Consider the following 23,199-nt stretch of genomic DNA (forward strand, 5'->3'; position numbering starts at 1 on the left):
TTGAGAAACTGGAGGCCCTTGGACAAGGGCCCTTAAGCTGGTCCTGCACACCCCCCAGGTCCCCTCGAAGCCCTTTTTAAGTCCCATGCCACAGTGCACAGTGGTGGGACTTGCAGGCATGAGCTGGCTTCTAGCATCCTGGCTTGACTCTTCACCCAAAGCGTAACCAGTGACCGGTTACTCATCCTTCCAAGCCTCAGTTTCCCCATGTGAAAGGTGTGTGTGTGTGTTGGGGTGGGTGGGAAGTGGAAATAGCAGTTCCACCTACTTCCAGGGTCATAAGAATTAAGGAGGGAAGGAAGACAGGAATTTATTATTTTTATTTTATTTTTTACGTTGTCTGTGAGGCTTTAGGTTGGGGCTTTCATGCAGATGCTCAGACGTTACTCGTGTCCCTTCCTACCCTCATCCCGTGTAGGACAGCTTACCCGCTCCCCAGTCCCCTTCCCTGTCCTCCCACAGCACCTGGTCTGTGCCAGGCATTCTGGTCCTCCATTACCCAGCCCCCTGCTCCGTGTGGTCCGTGGACCAGCACCATTGGCATCACCTGGAAGCACCCTGGACCTACTGAGTTAGGCTCTGCATTTTAGCAAGATCCTCACATGACTCCCGTGCATGGTAAGGTTATCAGTGCCGCCCAACAGACTCTCCTCCTCCACTTGCGTGCGTCTGTTTGTAACATTCGAGAGACTCTCTCCATGAGTAGCATCGGTTTTGGGCATTGCCATGAACACAAGGAGGCAGTGAATGCGCCAGTCCTAAAGATTCAGGCACAAGGGGACCGTGTCCTGGGTATGCAATGTTCTCTCTTTGCCGCTGCTCTTTCATGTTTCTGATTACATCAAGAAGGGAGTCTTTATTTGGGCCTTACCTGTCCTTAACACCTTATAAAGGGTTCCTGAATCCAGGGGCAAGAGCAGAGACAGCTGCCCAACCAAGGCTAAAGATATTCCTGGGAACTGAAGACAATTAAGCCTGGAAGAAGTGGGCAGGAGTCATTGGGAGTGTTTGAGGCTGAGTCCACCATCCAGATATTTTCCTAAATGTCTAGCCTTCCCAGTTAAAAGTAAGCTCCGTGATAGAACAAAGCTTGTATTCAAAGCTTCATTTTGTATGCCCCCTCACCTGAGGGATGCACAATGTGTGCTCCAAAATTTAGTGCCTCGACCTGCATGTTAGCATGTAGGCTGGATGACTCCTAGCATGTAGAGCAGGAAGGTGCCATTGAGATATTCAATGATGAGCAATACATTGCAAACATGCTCCTATCCTCTTTGCCTGTGCCCAAGGCAGACATCACTAATCAATCATCGCACTCTTCTACACTGAGTTCAGATCCTGATACAGCACTACAGACCATCATCAACTGATCAGAATTGATTTGGTCTGCATCAGCAGAGTCGATCTGGCCTCAGTCCGGATCTCCTGAGTGCCAGAGATGCTGTCTGGAAGGTCGGCTACCGAACAGCCCAGCTGAATGCCCCCACAAGCGAAGCATTGGTAATGGTGATAGATTTCATGAGGAGGATAAAATTTTTCTGATCCTTTGGAGAGAGCAAACACTCCTTGAGTGTGGAATTGAAGACAAGAATGTTCTCAAATAATTGCTTCCTTCAGCGGAGATGCACACTGGAATCTGTTTTTGTTGTTCCAGCATCCATCATCCTAATTTTCTTTGGGAAAATGCTACTCCTAGATCCAGTGGTTCAGGTAGGATAGATGCCACCTCCCTATTTCAGGGGCTAACATGTGACCAATCAGAGCACTCCATTGCTTTGGCCTTGGTGATTGGTTCAACAGCAAGCACATGACCAATCAGAGCACTCCATCCCTCTGGCCTTGGTGATTGGTTCAACAGCAAGCACATGACCAATCAGAGCACTCCATCCCTTTGGCCTCGGTTGATTGGTTCAACAGCAAGCACATGACCAATCAGAGCACTCCATCCTTCTGGCCTCAGTGATTGGTTCAACAGCAAGCACATGACCAATCAGAGCACTCCATCCCTCTGGCCTCGGTGATTGGTTCAACAGCAAGCACATGACCAATCAGAGCACTCCAACCCTCTGGCCTCGGTGATTGGTTCAACAGCAAGCACATGACCAATCAGAGCATGCCATCCCTCTGGCCTTGGTGATTGGTTCAGAGGGAGGCACATGACCCAACCAGGTATGTTAGACTAGATTACAAGGTTTAGTTGGAGTTTGAAGACGATCAACAGTAAGTCCTTTGCACTTTGTGGCGTTACTACTGAAGGATTTAATGAGCAATATAAAATATAGAGAAGACACAAGCCTGCAAGTGGTGACTTGGGTCACTGTCTCCCCTCTCATATTCTCATTGAGGCATGTGTGACCTTTGATTGGCTCAGCAGAGTGAGATGACCTCCATGTCAAAGGTGGGCAGAATAGAGACTTGCTGCCTTTCATATTCCACTGTGTCAGCATCCAGGCACAATGTTTATTGTACATAAGGCAGTAATTCTCTGATTCAGAAACCACATCACCAAGCTCTATGGTTCTAGCCCTTGAACTCAGCACTGGGGCATTTTCCCCTTATCTGGATCTTTGCTATAGGGCCTGTGAGCTTTGCACTTGGGGCTTTTCAGCAGGCAGGGCTGGTCGTAGCTTATCATCCCAGGCTACCCAGATTCCATTCCAGGACTTGTTGGACTGTTGGCAAAGAAGTGCTCACTGTCTACTGGAGTTGGATCTGAGAGGAAGTAGCTTAGAACTACTATGAAAGCTGCAGAGAGAATTTTCCTGAGGGTGAATGAAAATAGAGCTCCAAGATAAGGAGAGAGAGAGAGAACTCAAGTCCTAATGATTTCATTTTAGCTCCTGGATCCAACCATGCCTGGGCCACTGAGGTAGAGCGCGTGAACTTAACCACTTGGCCATGGGGTTGCATTTTTAATTTTATTGGTCCAGGTTTTCTTTAGTTTGTTTTGTTTTGTTTTTGTGTGAGGAAGACTGGCCCTGAGCAAACATCTGTTGCCAATCCTCCTCTTTTTGCTTGAGGAAGGTTGTCTCTAGCTAACACCTGTGCTGATCTTCCTCCGTTTTATGTGGGATGCACCACAGCGTGGCCTGACAAATGGTGCTAGGTCTGCGCCCGGGATCTGAACCCACGAACACTGGGCCGCCAAAGCGGAGAGTGAACTTAACCATTACGCCACCAAGCCAGCCCCTTATTGGTCCAGTTTTTAAAAGATGCTGCGTCTGACAAGATCCATGAATGGATACTGAGACAAGTGGGAAGCAGGATATTTGCATAACCTCAAGTGTGAGAAGAAAGATATTTGCATAACCTCAACTGTACCATCTCCCCCAGGATATATATTAATTGCAAAGGGGTAAGCAGTAACTTTACAGCGGAGAAACCTGGCAGACACCACATGAACCAAGCAATCAAGGTGAACATCACTAGTAATGAGACACCACAGCATCTGAGACCTCTTGACGTGAGGCTCTGAGAAGGAACATTATTTCTGTGGTGTTCTTGCCCCAAATGAAAAGCCTCCGTCCCATCCTGAGAAAAATCAACACATCCAAACTGAGGGACATTCTACCTAATAGCTGGCCAGTCCTCTTTCAAAGTGTCATGAAAGGCAAAGAAAAACAGTGGAATTGTCACATATTGGAGAGAATTAAAAGAGACGGTATACGTGAATGTAATAAATGTAATGTGGGATCCTGGGTTGGATCCTAGAACAGAAAAAAGACATTAATGAAAAACTGGTGAAATCTAAATAAAGTCTGTAGATGAACTGAGAGTATCGTCCCAATGTTAATTTCCCGGTTTTGATAATGGTACTATGGTCACGGAAGATGTTAACAGTTAAAGCTAGGTAAAGGGCGTGTGGGAACTCTCTTTACTGTTTTTGCAATTTTTCTTTAAGCCTGAAGTTATTTAAAAATAAAAAGTAAAAAGAACCTGCTGGTGCTGCCTCTTTATTTACATGTAAGCCAAGGATATGGAAAAACTGGCATTTTCACACACTGGTGGTGGGGTAATAGATTGACAAAGAGAATTCAGAGAACTGAGCAATATGTATCAAAAGCCTTAAACATGTGAGGCTCTTGGACCTAGGAGCAATCACATTTCCAGGAACTGACTAAAAAAATAAATAACAGCAAAGACGTGTAGACGAAGATGTTCATTGCTGTGTTGTTTATAACACTGAAAATCGGAAATAACCTTAATGTCTGTTACTGGGAATGGGATAAATAAACTGTAGTACACCCAAACAATGAAATAATGGGTGACTATTCAGAAAAATAGGGTAAGTATGTTTGTAACGCCGGGGGTAGATGCCCATCTATTTAGATGAAAAATGTAGATAACAAAATAATATGTGTAGGATAATCTTATTTATCTAAAAAAGAGTCTTGAAAAGGCTGGAAGAATACATCAAACTGGTAACTACAGATATCTGTGAGAGGTGAGATCAAGGGGACTTTTCATTTTCTCTATATTGAGATTTTAACAATCATCATATATATTACGGGGAAAAATGAAGATATGCGTTTTTGAGAAACAGAGGTGTGGAGGAGTGATGGGAATAGCCGAAGGCAGCTCCTCGCTGTGCTCCCCCTGCCGTGGGGCTCTCCCTCTGTGAGTCCTCACTTATCAAACCCCTTATCTGCCTCCAGCCGCCAGAGCCCAGCGCGTGGGAGGTAACACGCCTGTAAGAAAAGCTGGGGACTCGCAGGTGCTCTCTGCTGACTGTGAGCCCTGAGCGAAGGTTAAGTCCTGGGTCTGTCTGGGCGATCTCCAGGCAGGAAGTGGTCTGGTCCTCTGGGGTTGGGCTCCTGAAAGTGTGAGACCACTGCTCCATGGGGACCTCCAGACAGAGCCCTGTACAGGGACCCAAGAACCGGAATGGGAGAGGAGAAGGGAATTCTGGAGGGGAGGGGAGAGAAGAGGAGACAGTCTCTCATGAGTCTGAATTCCGAGGTTGGAGCATCCTCGCTTTCATTGGCCACTGGGAGATGGGGAACAGGAACCTTGGGAAGAAGATGAACCGACAAGGGGGAAATTCAGTAACCAGGGCCAGCAAGTACCTATAGCCAGAACGGAGCAAGGACTGGAAATAGCTGTGGAGCTCGCTCTCCTGCGATGTTCGGGCAAGTCATGTAATCTTTCTAAAGCCTCAGTTTCTCCATCTGCAAAATGGATACGATACTCTCGCAGAGTGTGTCTGTAGTGAGCAGCTGGCAACGTGCCTGGCAGGTAGAAAGTGCTCCCTACATGGCACCTGTTGTTAGCAGTTCTATTAATGAGAATTTTTCATGACTCCAACCAACTTGGACTCCCCCTCTCTTTCCTTATTTACAGTTTGTACCCAATACTTTGGCCCTTAATTATGGATTATCTTAGGTAGTTATTTAATTGTTTGGCAGAGTTTCATCACATCCGTGCCATGGTGAGTTCTACCTGAGCCGAGACCCGGGACGGCACCTCTGATGCCAGATCTGGGGGTGAGCGGAGTCATGGCTTGGCCGGTAGTCACTTGATAAACTGGCTGGAATCTGTCAGTTTCTGGACCTTTCTGGGCGGGGCGTCTCAGGTCTGGCTTCCAAGCTGGAGTAGTGTAACTTCTTAAAATTTAAAAGTGTCTTGACTTTTCTCTCCAGAACAATCCCTTAAGGGTAGAGGCTGGGGAGGACCCAGCTTTTCTGGGGGCTGACAGTGTGCGTAATTTGAGAGGCCCTTGTTAATAATTTGAAAGCAAAATTTATGAAGGCAAAATTGCTAGGGCCTGGCAAGGAGCGCATGCGCCTGTGTCCTTGTACAACAGAGCCGTCCAGGGCATGTCCAGGAATTAAAGGGACACCACGAGAAGTGGACTCTGTCTGTGGGTCTGCACGTATGTCCATCCACCCAAGGGCGGGTCAACACTGCTGCAGAGTGTGGCTTCAGCTCCCCTCTGTCTGTCTTGTCTTCCTGGGGTCATCTGTCCACTTCGAAAGCCCCATGGAAAGTCGGTCTGGTTCCCGGCTGGGTGCTGGGCGCACAGCAGAGACGGAGGCATCAAGGCCTCTGGGCTCGTGGAGCTCATGGCCTAGTGGGGAGACAGGCGCCCCAGGCGATCCATGCACAGAGGCCAGGGGAGCATGGAGGAGTGGCATCTGACCTAACGGGGGGAGGGTACTTCCCGGGGCCAGGGATTTCTAAGCTGAGACGTGAGGATGACAAGTTGTTAGCCGGAGAAGTCGAGGATGGGGCTGGCGGGAGGGCATCCCCACAGATGGGGAAATGGAGGCCTGAGCAGGGCGACTTGCTCCAGGCTCCCCAGTGGGCTGGCGAGGGGGCCGATGGTCCCTCCTGGGCTCTGCCTACTCCCACCCTGACACCTTCTGTCCCCATCTCTCCTCTCTCCTCTCCCTTCCCTCTGCCCCGATGCCTTTCCCAACTCCTCTGCCCCAGATCTCAGAGTGAGAGCTGGATAACCCACTGGGGCAGAAAATCGTGATGGGGAACCTTGCCCCTTCATTTACGTAGCTCCTCGAGTGTCGAGCCCCAGCTTGACACTAACTCTCCGTGGGAGCCAAGGAAGTGGTGGGACAGGGGACGCTCCACCCCTTTGCTCGGGCTCTGCCCCCTGCTTGGAATGCCAGTGCTGCTTTGTATTCAAATCCATCCTAACCCTTAAGGTCCAGCTCAAATGTCACCTCCTCTGTGAAGCCTTCTCTGATTTCCAAGATGGAGCTAACTCGCCGTTGCTCTATACTCCTGCCCCCTCGAATCCTTGGACCCGATTATAGCTCTTAAGCCTTCTGCTGTGTATGAAAACAGACGGGGCAGAGTGGCGGGGTTAGGAGCTTGGGCCCCAGAGTGAGATGCATGTGGGGTCCAAGGCTCCCTCTATCTCTTATTTGCTGTGTGATCTTAGGCAAGTTAACCTGGCTCCTCTAAGCCTCACTGTCCTCATCTGCTAAAGGGAACAAGTTTTCTAGAGAGATGCCTCGTGTAAAGCATCAGGTGCAGGGCTTGGCATAAAGCGACCACCAGAGAATTAGGAACTGCCCTCACCAAAGGGTATGAGCGTCTCTCTCCCTCACTGTGGGCCTCTGGGGCCAGGTCCCGTCCTTCAGGTGCTTCTGCATCATAGTATCTGGTAAATATTTACTGAAGTGAGTGCAGAAACTGCCTTCTCTACCCAGAAAGAATCTGTCAGCAGCCTGCCGGGGGCCGGCGGGGGGGCCTGTGCGGGGCTCTTCATTTCTTCATTCAGTGAACTACTTATTGACTGTGAGGGATATGGGGTACACAAGCTCTGGCCAGTGGAGACTGCATTCTAGAGGAGAGGGCTGGTATTAAAGAAGGACCCAAGCAGTTACTTAAATACACTTGTGGTAAGTTCCAGAAAGGACAGGCACAGGGACTGTTGGAGTCTACAAGAGGGGCCCTTGGTTGGCTCTGGGAGTGGTCAGTGAAGGCTTCCCAGAGGAAGGGAAGTTGGTGAGTCTGGAAGATGCACAGGAGTTAAATGGAAGGAAAACTTTCAAGGCAGAGGGAATGGCTTGTGCAAAGATCCTGGGGTAAGTAGGAGCATGGAATGTTAGAGAAAAGGAAGAAAGGCTAATGTGGCTAGAGTCCAAGGGTGAGGGGCAGAGTGGGGTGGGATGGGGCCAGAGAGGTGGGCAGGAGCAAGACCACGGTGGGCCATGGCGAGGAATCTGAATTTTATTCTGGGGGTGATGGAGCCAACCCCTGGGAATGCTGGGATGCCCCTGGCCCCTCTCCCACCTGAGACTTATCCAGGAAACATCTCCAGCATGGGAATCCCCACATAAGGCCCAGGATGTGGCCAGGTAAACAGGATGTCATCACCCTAGGATACCATAAGCCGCGGAAGCACAGCGGTGGGGAGCAGAGGCAGGAGAAGCGACAGAGCGGCGGGGATTTCCAATACTTCCTTCACACGCCCAGGAAACGGCTAACTGGCGACAAGGGCGCCGGCGTGGGACAGGCGGGGACTTTGTTGAGGAGCTGTGGCCGGGAGCTTGGTTCAAATCCTCGCCATGTCCCAGACGAGCTATCGAACGTGTCTGAGCCTCAGTCGCTGCCTCTGTGAAATGGATGTAAGAACGGGGCGCCCCTCAGAGGACAGTTAGGAAACGAACTGAGACCAAGTAAGTGTTGACGCTTGTGCTCAGGGTGTGGGCGATTCCTTCCGCAGTCGGGGGCCGCAAAGCTTCCTCCCAGAGAGCCCCTGGGCACCAGGCTGCGGCTGGCTGCTATGTCACAAAGTGTTGTTACTCTTTTATCTCTAAGCAGCCTTTCCCTTTCTGTCCTTTAAGCTCTGGAGGACATCTTTGTAGCCTGAGACATGAAACGAGAGTCTCCACAGTGGTTGCACGTGGCTTCCAATCCTGCTGGTGTGGGACAGCGTTTCCTCCCCAGCAAAGCGCTCCTTGTGGCCCCACTTAGGTTCTCTATGCACCCCCGCCCAGGCCTTGAACTGTGCTGCCTCCACCTGAAGCACCCTTTTCTTTCTGTCCTTCAGGCCAAATGCCTCTAATCTTTAGGGCCAGCTCCAATTGCACCACTGCCTGAAGCCGCTAAAGGTTTTATTCGTCTATGCCCTCTTAAGAGCCTTATATTCCTCTTATTCCACCCTTTCTATTGTGTGTGTCTTGCCTCCTCTCCTTGATCTTTGAGGTCAGAAAGATGAATCCTTCCTCATAGCTGCAAAATGGCTGTTGGGGCTCCAGACCTCTCAGCTTCAAGTCCAGAGGAAAGAGAGCTTTGAGCTTCACTGGCCTGCTTTGGGTCAAATTTTATCTACGGAGCCAGCCCTGATAGCCTTGTGGTTATGGTTCAGTGCTCTCTCTGCTTTGGCAGCCTAGGTTCATTTTCTGGTCATGGAACCATACCACCCGTCTGTCAGTGGCCATGCTGTGGCAGTGGCTCACATAGAAGAACCAGAAGGACTTACAACCACGTATTGGGGCTTTGGAGAGAAGTAATAAAAGGGGAAGATTGGCAACAGATGTTAGCTCAGGGCAAATCTTCCCCTGCAAAAAATAAAAAGTTTTTATCTACAAACCAATCATGGTACCCAGGGGATGGGAAGGGTGATCAGCTTAGACTAGGGACTGGCAGACTGTTTCTCAGAGGGCCTGACTGTGACTATTTTAGGCTGTAAACCATATGATCTCTATTACAACTATCAGCCCTGCTGTTACAGCATGAACAAAGCCATGGACTGTATGCAAATGAGTGGGCGTGGCTGTATTTGAATAAAACTTTATTTACAGAAGCAGGTGACTGACTCACGGGCTGCAGTTTGCTGACTCCCGGCTTAGACCCATTAATGTCCCATCCCTGGAGCAAGATGGACCCGAACCAGATGGGCTGGCTGTGTGGAGGGTCCACAAGGAAATTCAGCGTACTATTTCACCAAAAGAAAATTTAAATCAAAACCAAAAATTTAAATTTAGATAAAAAAAATAGGCAAAAAAGTGCAACTTATTGACCGTTGAGGATCTTTACCAAATAAGGGTCCCCAAGCCATCAATCAACCTCATTCAGTACATTTAGGTAGCAAGGGGAACCACATTTGTCTGCTTAGAGGGCCATCTTACTCCCCAAAGCTCCTCCCCACTTCTTGGGGAGGAAGGAGTTGACTGGGAGCTCTCAAATTTCTGCATATCTTACATCTTTCCAAAGCACTTTCAAATTTATCACTTCAACATCTTCTTGTGAGGCCAGAAGGTCTAGCACAGTATTATCCTCATTTTACAGATGAGGACACTTAACCTCTAGGTGTGAAATGGAAGATTTGAAGAAAGAAACATATATTTAAAATATTGGCCATACAAGATAAGCAGCTTACGTTCCACTACTCCCCACCCTATTCTCATGGCAGACATCAATAATCCATCACCGCACTGCTTCCCACTGAGCTCAGATGGTGTCTCAGAACCCTTGCCACAACAGAGCTCTAGGCAGCCACTCCCAACGGACCAGAGTTGGCGCAGGAGAGGAGACTCATTTGCTATTCTGAGTTGACCGTGTAGTACTTGTGGAATTATCCCAGGTACTCGACACTCCCACTTGCAGCTATTGTTTATCGAGTGCTTATCATCGGCTTGGATCCATCTCATCTCATTTTAGAAGAATTCTAGGCAGACGTCACAGGTGCCGTGGCGCCATTTCACGGCTCGTCCGGTCAATTCTGACTTCAGCTTCGGCAGCAGTGGACAGTTCCCTGTGAACTCAGACACACCTGACGTTGACAGTCGCAAGGACTTGTTCCCCGTGTTTCTGCGTTTGTCCCGGGGCCTTCTCGGATGCCCTGGGAGCCTGAGAGACGGCACCCAAACTGTCTGTGAGCGCAGGGGCTCACCCAATGGACAACAGGAGCCCGTGAATAAATACTCCAGCCTCCTGTCCCCGCGGTCGATGGCTCTGGGAGTCACTCCGTAGACGGTCCTCAGGAGGTCCCTGCAAAATCGAGACTCTGTTGCATGGGGCAGAGACCTTGATAACACACCCATAAAAATGGGTTTTTCTTCCTCACTTGCTCACTCTCACTTCTTCGGATCCCTTTCAAGATAAACTACCTGCACGCAAGTTCAGGACTTGGGCTCTGCGGTCAGGAGCAGGCCAACGACAACAACTAGGACGACTATGGGTCCCCACCTTACCAATTGGAAAACTAACTCTAAAAATTCAGGTGATGTCCCTGAGGTCACACAGCTGGACTTTCTGATTCTAGAGCTCATGTTCTTACCCACCAGGCAGGACTGAGCTACCAACAGGACCTCAGATCACAGATGGGACCAAGTGATGATGTTCTGGTACCTTCAGTGCTACATTTTGATCGGTGAAAGAAGCTAATTGGATTTGACAGAGAGGAAATGAGCCAGTTTTCTCGCCTAAAAATCACGCTCACCCAAGGACCCACCAGCAATGTTCCAGAGTTTCTAGGTAATTAAAGTAGTCCACTAATCACACCCGATGAGAGGAGCATGGCAAAAATAAGCATTTCAAAGCCCACAAAATGGAAATAATTAGCAGGCATCCCTCTGTCTTTTATTGTAGCGCTTTCAATCCAGGTCCCGGCCTAGATACGGAGAGGAGTAGAGGATGCGGCAAAATGATGCTCCTTAAGGCATCATGGGAAATTCCTGCTAGCTGAGCTGAGGTTGAAAAGGTGCCTTTCATTGACTATTTAATTTCCAATGCCGAGAGTCAGAGGCCAGCATGGCTGCAGCCTCTTCTGAGGTCATTAGTTGCCCAGTTGCACCTGAAAGGAAGAGGGACCCTAGGGATGTGGAAGAAGAAGTGACTAAAAAGCCACTTTCTGAAACTCCTTCCAATCGGACAGACCCTGTGAAGGTGGGAGGCGATTGGCAGAAATTCAGGGAGAGTGGCACACTGACCAGGAAACCTGTGTTTGTGTTCGGTAAACATTGGCCCCACCAGGACCTGCAGGATTTGTGGATAAAGGTCGGGGAGAGTGGGCTTTGGGATGTCTGAGATCAAGTTCCAGCTTTTCCTTTTCCCGGCTGTGCTACTTTGGGCAAGGTACGTAACCTCTCTGAACTTTAGCTTCCTCATTTGTAAAAGGGAAATGGCAGATCTACCTTATAGGATGGTTGTGAAGAGAGAATGAAAGTCCTTCAATGAGAGGCAAGCAGGTATAATAATAATCACAATCATATCATAATTATTACTAATATTTTGGGGATTCCTGTGAATGGATAGAAGGGATTCCAAGAAGAGAACCTAAGGGAGACTCATAAGGTCTAGGGTCAGATTAAAGATGATCTAACCCAATTGCTTCGTTTTACAGATGGGGAAACTGAGGCCCAACAGGTAGCTTGGCCGGCGTTAGGTACACAGGCGGAACTGAGGAACTGCGAAGACCGGGCAGAAGGTCTTTGCAGTAGCCTGGAGCCGGTTAACCTTGCCAAGAGCTTTCAGAAATTACGAGGCCGCAAAAACGCTTTTTGGCTTGCAGAGTCCCAAAGCGCCCCACCCACCTCCCTTAGAGCCAGCCGTCCTTCTCACTCCTGGACCCTGCATTGCCAGGCTGGTGAGTCTGAACCTTTTTTTTTTTTTTAAATAATTTGTTCTTGAAATGATTTAGAATGACTGGGTCTCTTTATATGGGAACTAGAGTTTTGAAAAGCTTGGTTTACGGCGTGACCCTTTCCCTGGACTCACGTGGATGTTGCCCTCCCTGCCTCCATCCCTTCCTTCCTTCTCCTTCCCTCCTTTCCCGCCTCCACTCTCCTCCCTCCTTTCTTCCAACACCTGAGCCTTCAGTGCCGCGTGCTAGGCACGGTGCCAAGGGTGGAGTCAAGAATCACCCATCTGAACATTTACAGTATTTCTCAAGTTCGTGTATGCAGCTGGCATTGTGCCAAAGCCGACGGCGGGGGATGTCACGGGAAACAAACCACGCTGAGGTTCTGCTCCTAAGGGCCTGGTGTTCTAGTGTTTCCCCTTCTAGAAACTGGGTGTTTGGTCCGGCTTGAGTGTCTTCAGGGAGAAGGGCTGGTGTGGGGTAAGGTGGAGAGGACAGCAGGGCCGGAACGTGTGGAGGGGCTAGGAGTTCATTGTGAGGACTGGGGCGGCCACCGAAGGGTTTGGAGCAGGTGAGGGTCCCACTCGGACTCATGTGCGGGAAGGGTGCTGCCCTTGCCCACCTCTGTAGCATTGGCTAGCCTCACCCTTTCCTGCATCCCTGGAGCTCCAGCCCCTCCGACCCCCTCTCCTTTCCAACAGCCCACCATGCTTCACCCATCTCCAGGCCTTTGCAGAAGCCACTCCTTCTGCCTGGAAACACTTCTGCCCTCTTTGTCTAGTTCACTCCTCCTGAAGCGTTCACCTCAAATGTTTCTTCCTCTGGGAAACTTTCTTTCCCTTGTTCCTAACCCCGTCTTTCCTACTGGACTAAACTGAGGCCCTGACCTATGCTCTTGAAGCATCCAGTGTTTCTCCTAGCTGCAATGATCACAACTGACGAGAAATAATTAATTGTGTAGTTGTTAAATTCAGTTTTTTCTGTGGGACTATATGCTCCATGGAGACAGGGATGGGTCTGTCTTGCTTGTTTTTATGTCTCCAGCATCCAGGACAATGCCCAGCACATAAAACACACACTAAGTAAATATTTGTTGAATTAAAAAATGAATGACAGAAGGAATGAAGGGCTGAAGGATTAGAAGGTAAATGAGGGAATGAATAAATGAGAAATGAATGAGAAGGTGAATGAGTGAATGGATGATGAATAAATGAGTGATGAATTAATGAATGGATGGATGAAGAAATGAGTGATGGATGGATGGCCGGATGAATAAATGAGTGAATGAATGAATGAAATAGCACCCACCATTTTGGAATGTGATTAGGCTGGGAGGCCTAAATCGGGCTGTTGCCCCTGGTTTCTGCAGGGTAACCCCTCCCCTCACCTAATCTCCTAATGGCTTTTTCAGCAGGCATAAGAGCTGATGAATCATTTAGTGGTCTTGCTCCCACATGCCAAGCGGAAAATGGGTTTCATCCTTTTTGTCCACTCTGATCGATTGCTCATGGCTGCCCAGAGTTCTGTGTGTGCGAAGCCTTGGGAGGCTGCTTCGGGCTTGGTGGAGAATGCCACTATCTGTTAGCCATGTCTGCCATGGATGCCGTAAGAGAAACAGCATCCCTTGCTCTTCCTATTTGTTAGCTTTGGGCTAGTGGGGCGTCTGTCCCCTGATGGTAGGGCTCCTTTGAATCCTAAAACCCTTCTCTCTGATGATGAGGAAAACTCAGTGCCCTTTGGGGATGCGTTCTGCCCTAAACGATCAGTTCTGCTGCTACTCCATGGCGTGACATGTATGTATTTTTTTCCTCTCGTGTTCTCCTCTTTCCCTTCGACTCAGGTTTCTCAGAGTCTTGATCACAAGCCTTTCGAGGGACCACTTAGCTCCATCCGAAAAACTAAATTGAAAAATTCAATAGGTTACTTTGTCTCTTGGGCTGAAACCAGAAAGCGAATCAGTTCCTCTGGGGAGAATCTCTCAAGATGCAGTGTCAGGGCGGCTGCAGTAGGATCACGGAGCTACCGGTTAAGAAGCAGCTTTCTGGGCCTCGCCTCCTCCCCTTACCTCCCGGTGAAGCGTCGGGAGGTGGCATCGTCCATATAAAGCAGGGAATGAGGTCTGGCGAGGACACAGTGATTTCTCTGGCCTTGTAAAACGAGCCGCGGGTGCAGGGCGAGCCAAGGCTGCTGATTCCCAGCCATGACCTGCAGTTCCCAGTTGCCTTCGGCCAAATCCTGCTCCGCTTATTTTTAGCATGGGGCAATGGCAGAGGCAGAGGGCCAGCACTGGGGAGAGAGATTTCTGGTTTCAGTTAGGCTGGTCATTAGTATATGACTTTGGGGCCTCAATTTCCTCCATTGTAAACTGAATAAATGAACACCATCATTCTCATCCCCTTCACTGTTAAAACCATCACCACCGCCATCATCTCAATCACCTTTATCATCAGCACCATCATCACCAACATCATCATCTCATTACCGTTTTTACTACAATCACTGCCATCGTCGCCATTGTCACCATCATCAACTCCACCGCCATCATCATCCTTATTCTAGGGACCACTTACTGAGCATTCTCGACGTTCCGGGCACTCTGCCATTCACTGTATAAAGTATTTTTTTATCAAATTCTCAGAACAGCCCAATGAGGTATGTGTGTATTGTTAATACTATTATTCCAGGTTTATAGGTAAGGAAACTGATGCTCAGAGAGGTGAGGGCCTGCTCTCCCAATGAGCGGTAGAGCCTGAACCAAACACAGGCTGCCTTAGTTCTTAACAACTAAATCATAAAGCTCCTCTAAATGATCTCTTAAGAACCCTCTACATAAAAAAGATCCTAGTGTGTTTTCAAGTTTTGTCGTCTCTCGGTACAGACGGAACATCTGACGTTTTCTTAAAAACACGTTTCTTGGTCGAGCCAGGAGTGTCGAATGATAAGATTATTTTATGGGGCCACTGCTAGAAGACGTCCCTGATTTTGTCCAGGAGAAACTGAGACCCACAGGGGCCATGCCTTGTCCATTTCCACACAGCCAATTAGGGCGAGTCTTGGAAGCCATTCAGTTTTCCCCTGGGCAACAAGAAAATTGGCAACAAGCCGCTTGGTTAATTTTCCCGATGCTTTTAGAGGACAGAAATTGGAAAGCAGGGTTTGGAATCCATGAGTCTAGGTTCAAAATCTCGCTATTTTCTCTACTGTTGTGTGAGCCTGTTTGGTAAGTGGCTGAACTCTGAGTCTCAGTTTTCTTACTTGTAAAATGGGGATCGTAGCACCTCCCTCATTGTGGGGCCCCAAGGATTAAATAAGAGAATGTATTCAAGGTACTTAGCACAGTACCTAGGACGGAGTAAATACTTGCTACATTCTGATTATAACAACTATATTTTTTACTATGCGATATAGTTTATAAATGTATGTCACATAGAATATGTTATCACTTTATCTTGTATTCCATGAACGCTTTCTCACAGCTTTTTTCCCTCTGCATATCATTTCCCTCCACTCTATATTCCCTTGGGAAGATGAGACCTAATGCAAAGTCGGCTGAACCCGGAATTCCTGTTTGAACTCAGCCTGCAGATTTTCAAGGCCACAAGGTATTGCTGGAGTGACAGAGCAAGGTGCTTACGGTGAACCCCCACCTACATCTGTGTGCCACTGAGAAATTGACTTTTTCCCCCCAGTTGAATTATTAATTAGTTGCCTTATTGACTCATTTCTAAGCACTCGGTCAAATTGGGTAACCAATCCAATTTGGACGGGAGAACAGCGAAAGGTTTTAGTCCATCCATTTTTCAATCGGATGCATGTCATTGTCTGGGAGAGACTTGGAAGAAAGGCCTCGAGCCTCGCTCGAGCGGAGAAAATCCAGGGACAGTGATCACTGAGCAGTCTTATCTTCCTTTCTTCCTCTACTTGATCTCCTACAATAAAAGAGGGGGGAAAAAGCTTTTCTAGTTTAACAGTGGGAAGAAAGAGTTGGAAAGGCTATTAACTCTATTAAAATTAAATATTCACTATTGAATGCCTCCTCTGTGTTGGGTCGTTTGTGCTAGTAATCATTATTAAGCACTTTTTGTGCCGTTCTCTTATGTTCTTTACCATCCAAACCAACAGGACGTCAGGCATGGAATGAGGGGACAGTCCTAGTGTTGTGTTTTTTTAAATCTCTGTCTTTTTCTATGGCCACTTGCTTTTAAGGATTCCCAAATCTTTTGCAAACATCTTCTCGACATCTTCTAGGATGGAAGGCGGTGACCACTGTTTGTCGTTTAAAAAAAGATAGGGCTGTGAAAATGCAGAAAGTCTGAGCTGTTTTCTAAAGAGTAACGAACGCTTCCTCCACCTTTGCGTTGGCAGGGATCCTAAAACAGCCTGTGAAAAGGAAACAAAGAGAAAAGGGCTACCGGTTTGTGGATCTGGCTGAGACGGGGTCCTTTCTCTTACCTTCCTGGGTGACACCGAAGGCAGTTCAGTGCCCGGGCAAGAGCGAACGAGTCTCCCGTGGTCCCTCATCAGAGTGGAACCCGAACAGGGTGGCCCAAACCTCAGCTCCCTCTCTGAAAATTCTCTTGGGAGAAACCAAAACAAACACAGCACAGAAAGTTGGCTTTCCTTTGAGGGGACTGCCTGGCACCACCCGCCACCCCAAACACGCTTTTGATTTGGTTTTATTGGCTAGTGAAAAGAATCATTTAATAGTGAAGAGCCAAGCAGGGACAAAGGAATTCAGGTGACTTAGTTTCAGTTCTTAGGTAGACCGTCCTTCCTCTTTGGGAATTTGAGCTTTAGGAAATAAAGCCTTCTTACCACTTATTCCCACCGCCCCCCACCACAAGCCTTTTAAAAAGGATTTTTCTTCCTTTTCTAAATCTCTTCAAGAAAGAGTTCCTTTTCTTTCTTACAGAGGGATTGGGGGAATTAAATTCACCAAAATATCCTAACATCAGCGCATGCAGACAATTCAATGAAATCCAAATCAAGTGTGTTAAAAAAAAAAAAAAGTTGTTTTTTTGCCGGGACCCTTAAAATATGCAGGCGTACACCAAGAAAGAGCTTCAAAGCCCATTTTAATAACTAACTACTTACCTGCTCAAAAGACCCACAGGTCGCCTTTTCACCCCAGTCCCAAATACTTAAAATGCAGTTAAAGTTTAAGCTTTTAGGCTCTGGAAGGAGAAACAGTCGCCTGCACAGACGCGGTGTCCATAAAAGCTACAAGCCGGGTTTTCCATTACTCTGTTGTAATTAACAATCCAGTAGTAAATTAATGATCTGGAGTCCACAAATGGTGTGGAACTAGGGGGCTGAAATATTTAGAAAGGGCTCCTGACAGCGTGTTAGGTTCTAGAATTTGATTTTGTAACTGAAACGTTCACAAAGGCGTGTGACTCTCCGACGGTTGATATTTTTCTAGGCACAGCCCAACAGATCTCCCTTGACGAATCTGGGGTTCCCCCCACCCCCGGTTCTCCATCTTCTCATTTGATCTCTCTTTTCCTTTTTATTTGTTCTATATCGTCACTTTCTCTCGGCTCGGAAACTGCATGATTCTAGGATTCTTCTCCTCTCTTGTTAAATACTCTTCTCCTTGAAAAAAAGAATTCACTTTGCCCAGAAAAGCGTATCAGTCACTGGGGTAAATTGCAATATGTACCTTTCAGGTGATGGGAGACAAGGACCAGCAAAGATAGGAAATAGACATGGGCGAGCAAAAGAAGAAAAAAAAAATGGCAGCCCTTCTGAGGCCGGCTGACGTTTAAATAACAATTTGATGTTTAGACATGAGAGGCTGGAAGTCAGGAAATTTGAGGTTCACCCAGCCATTCTGGGCTCTTAAATCTGTTGTCGATAAAGCAGCACAATGGTGCGAAATTTTAGCAGAGAGCATCAGTCGGACTTTGAATCTCCTGGGTTTTTTTTGGATCATATCACAGTGAAACATTATATTCTTTTCCCCCAAATATATATCTAATTTCCTTGACAAAGAGCAAAAAAAAAATATTTTTCCCACCAAGTTACGAGAAAACACACGTTATCTTTCCCAATAGGGCATTAGTTATTATTGGGTTTTTTTGGAGAGCTAAAAAACATGTACAAAAATAATGTTCCAAACCCGTTTATTGTGTTTTGTCAGATAAAAAAAGCTGATTTTGATTTATTATTTCATGTAGATATTATGTAGACGTTCGTGTGTGACATTTCCTGAGAAATATTTCCGTCTCTGAGGTCTTTTAGAAAAAAATGCACATTTTAAAAGACTTGAGTTTTTTTCCCGCGTGTGTGTGGTGGCAGATGGGGGGGTAGGGAGCTTTCAAGATTCTTCGTGCTTAAGATGCTTATTAACTTAAAAGAATTTACTGGGAAATTATGAACTTTATAAAAGACAGACATTTCTTGAGAGTCAATTGCTTCCAAGAATCCTTTTTTTTTTTAAAAAAAGCCATTTTTCTGTTCTTTCTTCCTATAATTACAGAATGTTTTAAATGTGAGTAACTATACCTTGACGTATCTTATGATTCAAAATGGACCTTTGAGAATGATAGCAAAGTGGTTTGTGCATTTCGTAGTTCAATAAAATCAGAAGCAGTTAAAAAAATAAGTATACAACTGGATTTGTTATTCTTTCAAAATCAGTCATACATATAGACCTTTTTCGAGGCTGGAGGGAGGGTGGGTGAAATTTCAGATCAGAATGAAGTTATAACCCACGTCAGGAAAATCGTCCCTTTAATGAAAGAAAGAAAAAAGACTTAATCACCAAGACCCCTCCAAGTGACACTTCACATTACATCAGAACCCTACATGGTAATGAGAAATGAGAGTCTTTCATCTGAAAAATGAAATACTTCATGATTTCAGTGAATTTGTACCTCCCCAAATTTGAGATCTGCATAGTGCCCGGATTTCTTTTATATCTTGAAAATATTTATGGAAATGATTGTTCCTCTTGTTTTTTCAACCGCCCCCTTCTTTCGACATGAAGGTAATTTGTTTTCTCTGAAAGAGTTAGGGGTGGAGAAGAGCAATGTAGTTACAGAAAATATCGAATGGCATTTCCCAGCTATCTGAGAATATTACCGCTGGCGTGGATCAGATCTACCCAGAGGCGGAAGGCATAACTTAAGATCATTTTTCTCAGCCGAGTTTTAATGATTGAATCTATGTATCTGAAACAAAACAAAACAAAACAGGGGGGGAGATGAAAAGAAAAAAAAGAAGATTGAAATTTACGAAGAGTGCCTAATGAACTAGTTAACATTTTTACTATCAGGAAAGTCTAACCCATTCATAAATAAACAACTTTAAATCGCCTTTACCCGCATGCACACGCTCTCTCTTTCAGCTCTCTTTAGCAATTTGGAGTACAAGAGATTAAAGTCTTTTGGAAATTTCCAAGGTCAGACCTCAACTAAAATAGGATTAAGGGGGTAAGGGGGAAGAAAAAGAAAAAAATCAAGGGGAGGGTTTTATTCCCTCCTTCCTTCTTCTGCTATCTGAAATAAATCGGAAGTTATTTCTCAAAATCCTCCTCTCCCCTGGCCAGTGGCAGCTCTTCAAAAGGTTCTGAGATTGTTTAAAAATTTTCCAATCCCCTTCACTCCTCCTCGCCTGCCCCCATCCTCTCCCCATTGTAAGAAAAACAACTAGAAAGTGGGGAAGTGGAAGGTGGAAGTGAGGGTGCCCTCCAGACCATACTCCAGGGGGCAGTGTGGCATCAAGAAGTTTCTTGGGAAGCGGCTGCTAGTCTGATCAACGCTGAAAGAAGAAAAAATTCTCCAACTTTGCAACCGATTTCTCTTCAGATGTTTCAAGCCAGTGTTCCAACAAAGGAAATGAACAAGGAAAACCAACGAGTTTTCCCTTCTTTTTTTGTGTTCCGTCTGTAATGTCTAATTTCTGCATCAAGGACACAGGGCTTTGAATAGAAAAACAAAGATAAACCAGCTCGGTAAATGTTTCTCTCTCATTCTCTCTCTCCTCTCTCCCTGCCTTCCTTCCATCCTTCTTTTCCTCCCTTTCTCCCTCCCTCTCTCCTTCTTTTACTCACCCCGTCTCTATAAATGTTTTCCTCTTTTTCATTTTCCCCCCGTCACCTTCTCTCCCATCTTCCTCCTTCCTCTCGTTCTTTTCTAAGGCTTCTCTACAAGTAAACAACAACAGAAACCACAACATCTTTCCATCTACCTTGGGTACATTTCTTCTTGTCCTTAATTTGATCCATCCTTTTGAAAAGTCTTCTGAGACGCTGTTTGCCTGTTCATTCATCAGATTTGAGCAAGGAGCGCTGCGACTCAGTACATTTTCATAGACCTTAATGGTAATTATGTAGCGACTTCAAAGCAAAACTATTTGCGTGCTTTTTCTCTCTTTTGCTCTATCTTTCTGCACACACACATACACACACACACACACGCACACACACTCTCAATCCTAACCCCACTAAACCCAAACAAAAAATCCTTTTCAAACAAGGCAGAAAATTAGGTCGAAGTTAGCAGCCAGTTATTTCAAATGTACAATGCTTACAAAAACCTCCTGAAATTTCTGGGAAAATAATGAAAGGACCCTGTAAAGAAATAGAACTCCTTAACAGAGAAAGAAAAAAAAAGGAAAGAAAGAAAGAAAAAGAACTCCTTATTTGATGAGTTTCAATTAAAAATATTATTTGATCATGCCTCAGAATTTCAACATTTTAGACCAGGGACCGTAAGTAAAACGCAATGATAGAGAGAGACGCTGAACCAGATATTTAATTAGGATCTGCCAGAATTGAAACTGGTGCTGACGTCTCCTAGTTCTTAAAGTGAATGGCTTGCTCCTAGCAAACTTGTGCCTTTGGAAAGGTTATTTTAGGCAAAAAGCTAACACTCTTAAGATTTTTACATCTTAAAACATTAGAAAAACCCCACCCAGTTCTGCCTTTAAATAATCAGAACAAAATCTCCAGGTTTCAAGGAAAAATAACATTCATTCAATAAAATAATGAACAGCCAAGCTGGATGTTTCATTGACGAAATGTTTTCCAGGGATTTTTGACTTTATTATAAATGAGGTTTTATCTCAGGACCTAAAAATACTAGAAAGGAAGGAAATCAACCAGGGGGCTGAAAATACTAGGAACTATTAACCAAATCCTCCCCTTCCAGAAAGGAGCCTCTAGGTGCCACTGAAGCCGGAAGAGAGCACAAACAAAAGCAACTATTAGAATCCCAAAGATTTGTTCGGTGCAGAGAGCTTGCACACGGCCACCCAGAGGAAAAGGCTCCTCCAGCACGGCATTGCTGAGCATGGCAGATCGAAACATGTATGTGTCTGTGCAACTTATACCAGTCCATATATTTGTTTAAACTTATGCCCATGATCATTTAGGACAACTTCCATATGGTGCCATTGGAAAGAGACTATCTGACTTTGTATGTTATTGACATGCTTCCCGGTGAATCTTACAAATATAAACACGCCACACGTTCTTTTAAAGAAAGCCGTCCTTTCTCTTCTGCCAGTTTTGCCAATTCACTGTTTGATTTGAAACCAGAAGGAATATAGGCAAGTGAGCTCTGCAGAAGCACGTTTAGGCATGAGGTTTTCTGTTTTCTCTCTTAGAGTGGGCAAAATTATTTAAAAAGGAGAACCGTCTGTGTTTTCCCTGGAGTTTAGTAGACTACAAAGCTGTAAGAGCCTGGAAAAAAGAAATGAGCCCATCTGATCTTAAGTTGAAACGCTTATTTTCATGTGAAATGTATCAACCTATCACAAAAATACATGTTCGCTAGCTCCGTTCTTGTTTCTTTGGGAATGAGCTCATTCGTTTCCGTTTTATTTTTCTCAATTTTCTTTATTTTTTTGCTCTGGTTGTGTTAAGGTCTCGTAAACTTACCAAGGATCATAAATGCCTTTGCAAACCGTGATATGCTGACTGAGGGCTCCTGATTATGAGTGTGTAAAACTGAAGTCCCAAAGAGTTTATTATTCTTCTTCACCAATATAACACTGGAACAACAAAGTAATAACAATAATACAAGCAATTATAAGCAGATTTCTCCCAGATTTCTGTTTTGCCTTTAAATGCCTAAAAAAAAAGAAAAAGTGAAAGAAACTTTATTTCTAAATGCCTCTGCCCCCTAAGAGGATATGAATAAAGTAAAATCATGTGTCCCGGGGCCTGACGCGACCCTCGACTTCTTTCCTGCAGCTTCCAAATGGGGAAACATTTCACGGTGTGGGCTGAGAAGCTGGAAGCTGTCTTACGAAAATGGCCAGCAGATGGCACTCGCCCCCCGGTGACTCCTCCCAGGGCTGATTTTGGTGCTGTTCTTGGTCTTTTGGACAAGGGTGTGGACGGACACTTTGGGGCTGATTCTGGATAGTCAACCATATCGTCGAGAGACCTACAGAAGAAGGAGGGTAATCGAGCCAAGGCGCTGTGTTTGCAGCTTGTGGGGCCGGCTGGCTTTTGAGAAATGTTTTGCTAGACTTAAACTGAACCATTTATCTTGGTGTGCGTGTATTTTGGCCTGCCACCATCGACCAGAAAACAAAACTGTGACTTTGTAGGGTTACCCAAGTCCTTTCGGATATTCAGGGAAAAATGGGTTCTTTGGTTAGTGGTGTCATGACAACACCTTCACATATCCCGTGACAATAATGAAAGGGATTTGCTTTTTCTCAAACCTTTTAACCAAAATTTTTGTGGAGTATAAATCATAATGATGGGGATGCCTGTGGCGGAGGGAGAGGCAGGAGATGACCGTGTGGGGGTGCGTGTCTGTGCATTGATGTATGTGTGTGTGACATTGTTAGAAACAGGGAAGGTGATTGACAGATGAATATAATGGTTGAATGATGGAGGTCCTGGATGAAGAAAAAAGGGAGATATACCATAAATATAGATTCAAATGATCTGAATCAAAACGTGGGATGCAGGAACCAACAAAGGATTTTTCTTGACCACATCTCAGTGTGAAAGGCAAGGCAGGGAATTACAGTTTAGATGCCAAAATGCTATAATTTCGGAGGCAGCGGATTGTTGTGGAATTGCTGCTGCAGACCATTTGAAATCGGACTGTCCTCCAGATCGGAGGGGCGTTTGGCCCCACACTCTGGGGAGAAAGGGGAAGCAAAGGAAGTTTTCATTTTCGTAG

At 46.1% G+C, this 23,199-nt stretch overlaps 1 long non-coding RNA gene across 5 annotated transcripts; it reads right to left on the minus strand.

Moving 5' to 3' along the window:
• Nucleotides 1-15,841: 15,841 nt before the first annotated feature.
• LOC139084458 (uncharacterized) lies at nt 15,842-20,424 on the minus strand. Of its 5 annotated transcripts, XR_011541843.1 has the most exons (5): nt 20,243-20,424; nt 18,928-19,973; nt 17,144-18,782; nt 16,502-16,625; nt 15,842-15,978 (listed from the first exon to the last, which is right to left on the minus strand). It is a non-coding gene; the product is annotated as an uncharacterized lncRNA (long non-coding RNA). The 5 variants fall into 5 exon arrangements; XR_011541841.1 differs by having other exon boundaries at nt 16,502-19,054; nt 19,375-19,973; XR_011541840.1 differs by having other exon boundaries at nt 16,502-18,782.
• Between the last annotated feature and the right edge of the window lie 2,775 nt (nt 20,425-23,199).

The sequence above is a fragment of the Equus przewalskii genome, chromosome 7 (assembly GCF_037783145.1).
Source record: "Equus przewalskii isolate Varuska chromosome 7, EquPr2, whole genome shotgun sequence".
Taxonomy (NCBI): Eukaryota; Metazoa; Chordata; class Mammalia; order Perissodactyla; family Equidae; genus Equus; species Equus przewalskii.